Below are 11242 nucleotides of genomic sequence, written 5' to 3'. Positions count from 1 at the left end.
TACTAGCCAGTCCTGATCTGGGATCCTCACAGCATACTCACCCTTGAGCTCAATCCCCTCATCTTTACAGTGAAGATGATGATAATAATGCCCATCTCAGGGTGTCATGAGACTGAGAGAGGGTGCTGGGACGTGGGTCCACCTGTAGCTTTTCTTGGATTGCCGCGGTAGTGGGGATCTGTGGGACAAGCTCACATGCATCCCACCCTCCCGCAATTTGGAGGGTCTTAAATGCTTTCCCTTGTGTGGGTTTTGGCTTTCTCCTCCTCACTCCCACTGTACCCTAGACATGTCAAGGATACTGGGTGAATCTCTTCAAGATACTCCCTTAGCCTCCTGACTCCATTCAGTGTGTCCACGGCTCTCCTCTTGTCTTCTTGATTTTTCCCGTCTCTTTAGTTCTCTTTAGTTCTTCCCACCTTCTTAGTTCAGTACCCACATTCTCATGCTCAGCCCTCTGCTGTGATGTATTGTGGTGGGAGAGCCTCCTACTACACCTACCTTTGGGTTCCTAGTTTATTAACCATAGGAGTCTAGATAGCTTTGACTCTTTTTTCTCCTAATACCCACCTGTTATAGTAATTTTTGGAATGAATGAGATCATATGAAACAACAGTTCCATTTATTACAGGCCCCTGTGCTAGGCCCATCGACCACCAGTTTCAGTTTCCCCCACAACACTGCATGTAAAGCCGATAATAGGATCCAGGCCACGCCTTTTTCCTTCTGTCTCTTTCTTTCCTGTGAACAGATCCATTGTTCCACCTCTTTTCTTTCTGCAGTTTACTCCACAGTGTGTTTTTCCAATACCCATACTTCTAAATGACAAGTGGATCTTTTTTTTTTTTTTTTAACTTTAACACCAAGCAATCAATCTTACTTCCTCCATCTGGCTATACCTCCTTCCCTCTCTTGCCCTGTCAACAGTGATGAGCTCTGTCTCCCACTCATGAAATCCTAGAACAGTGGTTCTCAGCCCTGGCTGCACACAGGAAATTCACTTTTGAAAACGATGACACCTGGGGCGACCAGTGAAATCTGAATCCCTGATCCTCCTCCTTCCTCTTTCCCTTTCTCACTCTCTGTCTAGTTTTTCTGTACTTGGGACCTACCCACCTGAAACAGCCAGTCAGGAGGCTTCCAGCATCACCTCCCTAACACATCTGAGATTGTATAAGTTTAAGTGTGCAAGACTGCTAATTGCAAAGCATTTTCAGTCCTCTTGGCTGTTGTGCCTGCAGCTCAGGTAACAGCACTCAGGTGGGAAATGGGGTCCCTGAGCTCAGCCCGCCAGCAGTCTCCTTCCGACTCTGAGCAGATCCGGTCCTATTTCCTCCAGATAAGCCTTACCTGATTACTGCAGCCCTCACCCATCTTTTCTGCCTTTGAACTTCTGCAGCCCTTTCCTTCCATAGCACTGTGTAGAAAGTTTTCCAGTGTCTGGGTTGTCTTTGACTAGCAGGCTATAAATTTCCTGTTTCCCCGATCCTGATTTACTCTCCATAAAGGCAGAGACTGGATCACATTTTGGATCCCCAACAGCAAGGTGACTTGCACACATTATTTCTTGGTTATATGAGCACAACCATGAACTACTGTGTGAAACCTTAAAGGTTTTACATGAATGTATTCATCAAGGAATCTTTCTATACAAGGAATGCTCGAACTAATCCACGTGAAAAGAGATTTAGGGTAAACATTCAAGGGAATCTCTCTGCACCGATTGTGGAAAGACCTGATAGGATCAGTCATCTGCGGACAGTCCACTCCTCCATCTGACTGTCGATACTTGGATCTGCTGTCCTCCTTAAGCTCTCTCCAGGCATCTGTTAGACTACTCTAGGAAACTACTTGCCTGACTGTGTGCACGTATTTTTGTGTGTACACATATGTGTACATGTATGTCTGCATGTGTGTGTGTTTTTTCCCTTCCCCCTTCTCTCCCAGGCTTCATGCCCTGACAGCCCCAGATCCCTGGTCATCCCTGCCTGTTTCTCCACTCTTCTCTATAGATTAGCTTCTTCTATGAGATTCTGAGTTTCTACCCTTGTGACTGTGGTTTTCCAAGGGCTATGGCTCAACCCAAGCAGTCTGGACTTTATATAATCTGACTCCTTAATTGCCCATAGAGAATCACTCCTGAAAGAGAATCTTGGGCCTACCTGAGGTTCACGCTCTTTTCCCCAGTCCCAGACAGCTTCAGCCTGAAAGGGATAAGACTGTGCCTCTTGTAAGTCAAGCCAAAAGGTTAATATAGACAGAATTATAATATACCCCTTTTAGCTAGAAAATTTCATTTACTAGCCTCAGCTTTTTATCAACTCTTGACCCTCTCCCTCCCGTGAAGGGAGCCGGAGATATTTTCTCTCTCCTCAGCTGTGTGACTTGCTTTGGCTTGTGAGTTGAAAGTGACACTGTGCTGGTTCCAAGCCCAGGCCTCAAGAGAATTTGTGTGTTGTTCTCTTAGACTTCTGTCATTGGCCCCACGAGGACATTTCAGCTTTAGCCTGTGCTAGGTAGAAGGGAGACATGAGGAACAAAGTTGAGTCTTCCCTGCTGAGGCCAGTGTCCATCACTCTACCGTCTGCTGACTGTCCACTTATCTACACATCTTGACCATAAATGATTGGGAGCCATTATATTGTAGGATAGCTTCTAACTAAGCAGTTTTGTGTCAATGGCTAAGTTGTACTCTCTTCTCAAGTGCTTTCCCTCAGCCAATATATATGCTCTAGAATCTCATCTTTAAAACCAAAATGAAAAACAAACAAACAAAAAACACAAAAAACTCCTTCATGTCTCTGTGCTTCTCATATCCACTGCATGGTTTCCCTTCCCAGCCAGGTTATTGAGAGGGATAGTCTGTGCCCTTCTTCCTCGTTTCCTCTTCTTGTCTTATCGTCATCGCCACCATCATCATCTTTCAGACCATGTAAAACTAGAGTGAATAGTATGAGAAACCCCATGGACCCACCACTCCACTGTGACAACCAATAATTTGTTTTCATTCTAAATGCCTCCATCCCCAACCTTCCCCATGCTTTTTCTTTTTCTTTTTTTCTTTTTTTTCCCGGACTATTTTAAAGTCCAGCAAAATGCTCCTTTAAAGAGTATTTTAGGACACCTGGGTAGCTCAGTCATTAAGCGTCTGCCTTCGCTCAGGTCGTGATCCTGGGGTCCTGGAACCAAGGCCCACATCAGGCTCCCTGCTCAGCGGGAAGCCTGAATCTCCCTCTCCCACTCCCCCTGTTTGTGTTCCCTCTTTCTCTGTGTCTCTCTCTCTCTGTCAAATAAATAAATAAAATATTTTTTAAAGAGAATATTTTAAAGCAGTCTCCTACATCATCTCATTTTGAGAATTAGCTCTAACTGCCAATTCTAATTATATAATCATATCTTCATTCTATTATCAGACCCAGCAAAATGAACAGTAGATCCTGTAAACCACCTAACACCCACAGGTGCTCAAACTCCACATATTCAAAACTTCTCTCCACCCCCCTCTCCTCCTCCGGGGTTTTCTGGTCCCAATGAATGTGGCCACCCTCCACCCAGCTGACTGAACCCGTGGCTTCTTCCCTTCTTTCACCTTCTGCATTTATTAAATGGCCCATCACAGTTGATTTCACCTCCCCATCTTCAGTTACACCCAAGAAAGGCCCTGATCCTTCCCGTTACCACTGCAGGCTGTGATACCATCAGAAAAGCAGTGTTGAAATTATGCCACGCCCCAACCATTTGGAGAGAATCTTGCTCAGAGCTATCCTCCCCCAAACTGCTCCAGATCTCCGCAGTCCTCCTAGAGTTACTCCAGCAAGACCTAGATCTTTGAACGCTAACAAAAATGGTGCTAAAGAAAAAGAATGTAGATAGTAGGATTAGAAGGGTGGATCCTAACATTAGAAAGGCATACTAAGGTACAGGACTGTCAAAAGAGTGGAAGTCCAGGCTCAAGGGGGTGACCATGGGACCAGAGAGAGGGAGGCAAGTAGGAGACATTTGAGTGCACAGGTGAAAAGGCATCCCAGTAACAGATGGGCTTTGTAGTTTGGCAGATCTAACCTTGAATCCTGGCTCTACCATTTACTATTTGACCTTGAGATAGTTACTTAATCCCTCTGAATTTTGTGTTATCTGTGGGATAATACAATGGGAATAATAATATATATGCCACAGGGTTGTTGTGAGAATTAATTAATTCTTGTGTGGTGCTCAGCACAAGGCTCAGCACATGACAAGTCAGCAAAAAATAGAAGCCTTTATTTTTTTCCTCATTTGCTGCTGCCTTATGCCTTTCACTCTCAAGCTAGAGTTGTGTTTGGCAGGCTTCTGTGATGGCCCCCAATAATCGTTACTTCCTGGTATTCATGTCCTTGTGTAAGTACCTCTTTCCTTGGGTGCAGACGAGGACTCTCCTTGTAAGTTGCTTCTAACTCATAGAAAAAGATAAAGGTGATGGGCTGTGATTAAGTTACAAAACACTGGGCTTTTGCCATCTTCCTAGCAACTCCCCTCCTCTTCTTGGCTTGTACACTTTGATGAAACAAGCTGCCATGCTGGAGAAGCCCACAGAAAACAGTTGAGGGTTGGTTGGTTGGCCAACAGCCAACTAGAAGTAGAGGTCCTCAGTCCAGCAGGACTGAATAGTAAGTGAATCCTGCCAACAACCATAGAGACTTAGAAGTGGATCCTTCTCCAGTTGAACCTTCAGATGAGATCCTAACCCTGGCTGACTCCTTTATCACAACCAGGTAGACACCCTGGAGCAGGCCACTTAGTAAAGCTATGCCTAGACTCCTGACCCACAGAAATTGTAAGATAATAAATGTGTGTTGGTTTAATCCATTAAGTCTGGGGATAATTTGTTATGCAATATAAGTAATACATAGAGTCAGTATCTTTCGTTATACAAAGTAATGCTAGACCTGGTGCTCCTGAACTCTCACTAAAGGCAGAATGGTGAACAAAGAGGGTTCTGACAGCAAAGGGGACCCTGACACAGCATCTAGCTATTATACAAGTCTCTTCCTAACCAAGTCAGGTGCACAGTGCAACAAAAATTAGTGCAGTTACTGTGGAAACTGGACAAAATAGCTCAAATGTGTACAGTTCTGGGAGACCTTCAGCATGTAGTTCCTTTCACCCCAATTTTACTCTCATCTCCAATATTCACTTCTTGTGGGTTGGTCCAGCACAAGCAAGGTGGTTAGCTAGAGCTTTTGCCCTTTGGATCAGACAAGGAACCAAGACATCATCCCCAAAACACACCTTTAACTTAATGAAGCAGAGCCACATACTCTTTTTTCCTTTACAGGCATGTGATAGAAAGAAATTGGGATTGGACCCCCATCGCTACTACTTGAATATGACTTTGGGCAACTCTTCCCAACCTGCCTTGCCTCATCTATAAAATAGAAGAGACCCTACTCTACTGCCTTCACAGAGTTATTGTGGGTATTATGTAAGAACTGGGTAAGTTCATTAACCTCTCTGTAAGTCAATTTAGGACAGTAGTACCTCAGGTTGTGAGGACTGAACAAGAAAACATGTAAGCCGTGTAGCAAAACGCATGCTCAGAGGAGTTGCTCAGGGAATGTTAGTGCTTGTCACCATCATCACATGGTGTGCATGAACACCGTGAAGAGCTATATGTCTGTAAACTGTAACTGACACTAGGTTCTCAGATATTGGCTCAAACAACAACAAAATGAATTAATGGCTGAGCAGTATTACATTGGCCAAGGTCAGTCCAAAGTGAGCTGGAAGACAATGGTTAGGCAAATTTCCCTCCACTTTGCCTTCAGATTGAGCAAGAAAGATTCTGCCCCTCAGCCACATTCTCACTCTACGGCCCATCTTTCAAGGAGCCTTGAGGAGTCACTGATTGTCTAATTGCCCAGTTAAAAGATGTCCCCCAGGCTGTCACCTGTATCTTTGTCCTTGCTCCCAGCTGTGCTATGTCAGCAGATTTCTTGCCCTCTCTGAACACCTGTTCTTTGGATGTCTCACATGACTTGGCCTGGAATCAACCAGTGCACAGTGCTTAGATCCAGTATTCTTGTCCTTCTTGGTTGTCTACTCACTGCGCAGTTCCAACCTGGCTTCTCAAATCAGCCCTCCTCTAGCTTCGGTCTGACCATCACATTTCCCTGCAGCTGGAACTCCCCCGCCAGGGTACCGCCACAGGCCTGGACTTCGCCATTCCCTCCCACTTCAATTCCATTTTAGTCTGGAGTGGCCAGATTGCATCAGTGAGTGCGGCCTAATTACCCTCTGATTGCCCGCAGGGACAGCTGCTTGAATGCGTGCGGTTTCCACCTACAGCCCGTAGAGGATTTTTGTGTTTGATGATTTCCTCCTCCAGCTTTTCTCGCTGAGCCACCCGACACCACCTCTGCCAGAGGTGAGCAGGCACTTTTAGGAAGTCCTTCGGAATGGATTTTTGGTTTCCACGAGGGGCAGCATCCATCCCTCTCCTTTCACCTCCGCCGCTGGCACCGCAGTCCGGCGCATGGTCCCTTCCCGTCCTCCATCTAGGCTCGCTCTCTCCAATCCTTTCTCTGCATCACTGCCAAGGGATCCTCCCCAAACGCCAGGGATCACAGCCGCATCCCATAGCCTTTAGGACAAAGTCCCGACTCCTTAGTAATACCCTTGCAAGGCCTCAGGGAAGCTGGCATTATCCCAGCCCTATTCCTTGCCACTTCCGCTCTGCCCCAGCTGTGCTTCCTTCCTTCCTCACCCCTGTCCAGCTCTCGCTTCCCTTCCGGCCTCCGCGGATACTCCTCAGTTTGTATCACTCTCTCCTCCTTGCTCCCTGCTGTCCCTCCAAACCAGCAAATGTCAACTCATCCATCGGGTGGCAGTTTAGGGTCAAGTCCTCCAAAGGCTTTTGCTTCAGTTGGGCAAGGGGCTTTGCTCTGGACCCCACAGTACTTGGCATGTCTCCACTCTTGGCACCAGACACGCTTCACTGAAATTCTTCAATTCATCGTCCTTGGCAGCATGACAGCTCTGCAGGCCAGGCTCCGTGGATCTTGTTCACCACTGTCACCCCAGCATCTAGCACAAGGCCTGGCACGTGGTAGGTGCCAATAAATATTTCTCAGTTGAATCAATGCATTTCCTGCTACTGCCAAGAAACAGCAGAAATAACAGCGGACATTTTTATCACTTTGTCAAACACTTATTGGCCCAGAAAGCACTTCACATAAAACATGAATTTTTTGCCTTTAACAAAGATATAACTGTCGCTTTCTAGCACGCCGGTAATGTTTTTACTTTCTACCTTTCTCTCTCTCATGTGCTTCATGGGGTCCCTGTAGCCTCTGAATTGACTTTGAAATACCATTCCCCCCTTTCCTTCTTAGTCACTGAAGTCAGAGCAGCTGCTTCCATTCCTATCTGGGTCCCTGCCTCTGTATGAAAGGAGAAATGCCTTCATCTGTTTGCAGCTAGTGGATGAAATGGTTGTTTGGCTCTTTTCTTTTCTTTTCTTTTCTTTTCTCTCTTCTTTCCTTTTTTCCTGTTTGGCTTTTCTGTTTTCCTAGCCTTTTGTCATTCTTTCCCCCAATGGAGATACTTCCTCTGCCAAATGTACAAAAGAAATATTCCACTGTGCACCAAAATCTCTCCCTTTGTCACCCTTCCAGCCTACTGCTATAACTGGGAGGTCATCTCCAGGGTCCTCTCCCTAGAAAATACACATCTAAGCAAAAAAACTGTCCAACAATCTCGTGGATTTGGACCCCACGTTAAGAATTACTGCTCTAGGGCCAATGGGGTGGCTCAGTAGGTTAAACACTGGACTCTTGGTTTCTGCTCAGGTCATGATCTTAGGGCTAAGAGATCAAGCCCCATGATGGGTTCTGTGCTGGGAGTAAAGCCTGCTTAAGATTCTCTTTCTCCCTCTGCCTCTGCTCTACCTTCCCCTTGTTTGTGTACACTCTGTCTCTAAGAAAAGAAAAAAAATTCCTGCTCCAGAAGGTAAGTGGAAAAAGATTTTTCATAAGTAACACTTAGGACAGCCAAAATGAAATGGAGCCAACAACTTGGTTTAGAATTTTAGATCTTTCAGTTGATTTGTTGTGGTTGCTGTCATCATTTTAAATCCTAGAGTTAGCAATGATTTTGAATAGGTTGTCTCCAGCTCAGCGGTGTCCTCCAACATCCCAAAGGGTGGGCAGCCCAGGAAGGGAAGCACTGTCAACTTAGAAGGGAGCATGTTCTCCTGTGTGATCATTTGTGACTGTAAATCTTGTCCATAAACCAATGGCTTGCTTATTCACCTCCCACAGAGATTTACCATGTATTATGATATGATTGCCACAGACAGACATGTGTTTATGGTCCCTTTGATAATGGGAGGGAGCCTGCATGTAGCGGCTTCAAGTTGGTTCCTTCAGATATTTATTGGGGATCTCTGGGTGAGACACTGTGCCAGCCCCACGTGATGCTGGGGTGTGTCCCACAGAGCCTTCCAGCTGACCACCAGGATGCCTGGGCCAGTGCCATTGTGGTGGTAAGAAATATAAAAACAGGAGTGAGAGGTCCCTTCTTGTTTTCAATAGGATTGCTGGGAAAAAAAAAAAAAAAGAATTCCTATGGATTTTAATCCTGTCATCATATACAAACTTTTTTATTAAGCTTTTATTTAGCAATCGGTGAAAGTATGTAAATCTGGAAGAAAGGTAGGGCAGTGTCCTCTGGAGAAAGTTGAAGGACTGGTTTTTTTCTTCTTTCAAAGTTATCTTGAGCATTTAAGAATCTTTGGTGATATTTTGTTACTGGTTCTTTATTTGCCAAAAAGTGCTGTTTGAATATTATAATTGTCCTAAAGTTTACTTAAACACTGTTGTTTCTGTCTAAATTGCTTTGGGGGGGAAGATACAGATGTAGTGATCTGAAGGGGCACCTGCACCCAATGCTTATGACAACAATGTCCACAATAGCCCAACTATGGAAAGAGCCCAGATGTCCATCGACAGATGAATGGATAAAGAAGATGTGGTATATATATATGAATTATATGTATATAATACACATTATATATATTATATATGTATATATAATGGAATATTACTGAGCCATCAAAAAGAACGAAGTCTTGCCATTTGCAACAATGTGGTTGGAACAAAGGGTATTATGCTAAACGAAATAAGTCAATCAGAGAAAGACAATCAGCTCTCACTGATATATGGAATTTAAGAAACAAGGCAGAGGATCATAGAGGAAGAGAAGAAAAAATGATACAAGACGAAACCAGAGGGGTCGACAAACCATACAGGACTCTTAATCCTAGGAAACAAACTGAGGGTTGCTGGAGGGGAGGTGGGTGGAGGGATGGGGTAACCAGGTGATGGGCATTGGGGAGGGTATGTGATGAAATGAGCACTGGGTGTGATAGACGACTGATGAATGACAGACCTACACCCTTAAGCAAATAATACATTATAAGTTAAATAATTGAATTTGAATAAAAAATACATAAATAATATAAATTGCTTTGGGGAGGATGCCAATAAATGATAAGGTTATATTTCTTGAGCAGCCGCCCACTCATAGCATTGAGACTGACAAGGCAGGTGTGCCAGTCCACGTGGAGGGATTTCAGGGGTTCAAGGAAGAACCCTACCCCATGCTTAAATGTACACACTGAGAAACTTAGGTAACTGGGGGGGGGGGGGGGGGAGAATCCCTGGAAGGCTATCTCAGCCTCCTCCAGCCACAGACCTCTAAGAGTTGAATAAGTTGGGTTTATTGCCCATCCCAGCGAGGTCTGGAAGAGTTTGGCTGGAGATACAAACTGGAGATTTTTGAACACTATTTTTAGGACCTTTAGCTAACTAAAGGCCACCACCCATTTGTACATTTCTTTGTACATTTCTTAAGCCTGACACCAGTCTTCTGCAAGCGGGCACCCAGGACTATCTCTCCAGAGGCAGGGTGCCCTGGGGCGGCGGGAGCCTCCTTTACCTGTGGGCCTGTGGGTGTACCTGGCCCCCAGCCAGAGGTGCGGAGCGGCTGGCCCAGCAACCTTGCCTGCAGCAGAGTCAGCCTGAGTCCATCCCAGCCCTCTCTCCCCTCCCTTCCTATCTCCCACGGGAGCCCTTCCTTGCTAAATCCTGTCCCCAAATCCTTGTCTCAGGGTCTGCTTCTGGGGAACCGACAGTTAAGTCATTTGACAAGGATTATTATGAAAAACAACATACTTCTGCCCTTCCCACCTTCACCCCAGGCTCCCTCCAATTTCGTCTTCAGAAGCAAACATTTTATGTTCCTCTCAGCTTTTTTTTTTTTTTTTTTGGTATGTTTATTTACATCCCCGAATCACATTTTTACAGTGTCATTGGCTTGTCATCCGTGGAGCGCTTGGTGGCTTCCCTAGAAACAACTCTCGGGAAGTGCTTAAAAAAATCTTTTGTCTACCCTCCCACTATATTGTTTGGCTGAGTATAGAATTCCAAGTTTGAAATGTTTTCTTTTCAGGAATTTGTGGTTTCATTGCCTTCTTGCCTCTAGCATTCTTTAGAAAATTCTGAAGACATTTCGACTCCTCATCCTTTGTATATTACATGTTATCTATATCTCTGTATCTCATTTATGAATTGATTTTGTTTTTCCCTCGAGGACTCCGGAAGCTTTCAGCATCCTCTCCTTCTTGGTGTCCTGAGATCTCCCAGGGGTAGGCAGTGCTGCGTCTTGGTGTGGTCTCTTTGACCGCTGGACCAGGCAGAGTGCACTCACATGTTCTGGAAACCTGTGTCCTGCAGTTGAAAGAGTCTGATTTTTTTAAAGATTTTTTTAAAAATTTATTTATCTGATAGAGAGACAGAGAATGAATACAAGCAGAGGGAGCGGGAGAGGGAGAAGCAGGCTCCCTGCTGAGCAGGGAGCACAATGAGGGGCTAGATCCCAAGACCCTGAGATCATGACCTGAGGCAAAGGCAGACACGTAACAGACTGAGCCACCTAGGCACCCCTCTCCTTAACTGATTCTTAAATGATGCCCTTCAGTTCCCTTATGTGCCCACCTTGTCTTTTTTCTTCTTCTTCTTCTTCTTTTTTTTTTTTTAAGAAGATTTTCTTTATTTATTTGATAGAGATCTCAAGTAGGGGGAGAGGCAGGCAGAGAGAGAGAAGAGGAAACAGGCTCCCTGCTGAGCAGAGAGCCAGATGCAGGGCTAGATCCCAGGACCCTGAGATCACGACCTGGGCCGAGGGCAGAGGTTTTCCCACTGAG

The sequence above is a fragment of the Mustela putorius genome, unplaced genomic scaffold, assembly GCF_011764305.1.
Source record: "Mustela putorius furo isolate JIRA1106 unplaced genomic scaffold, ASM1176430v1.1 tig00003942_pilon_pilon_pilon, whole genome shotgun sequence".
NCBI classification, from domain to species: domain Eukaryota; kingdom Metazoa; phylum Chordata; class Mammalia; order Carnivora; family Mustelidae; genus Mustela; species Mustela putorius.
Note: the sequence above shows the minus strand (reverse complement) of the source record.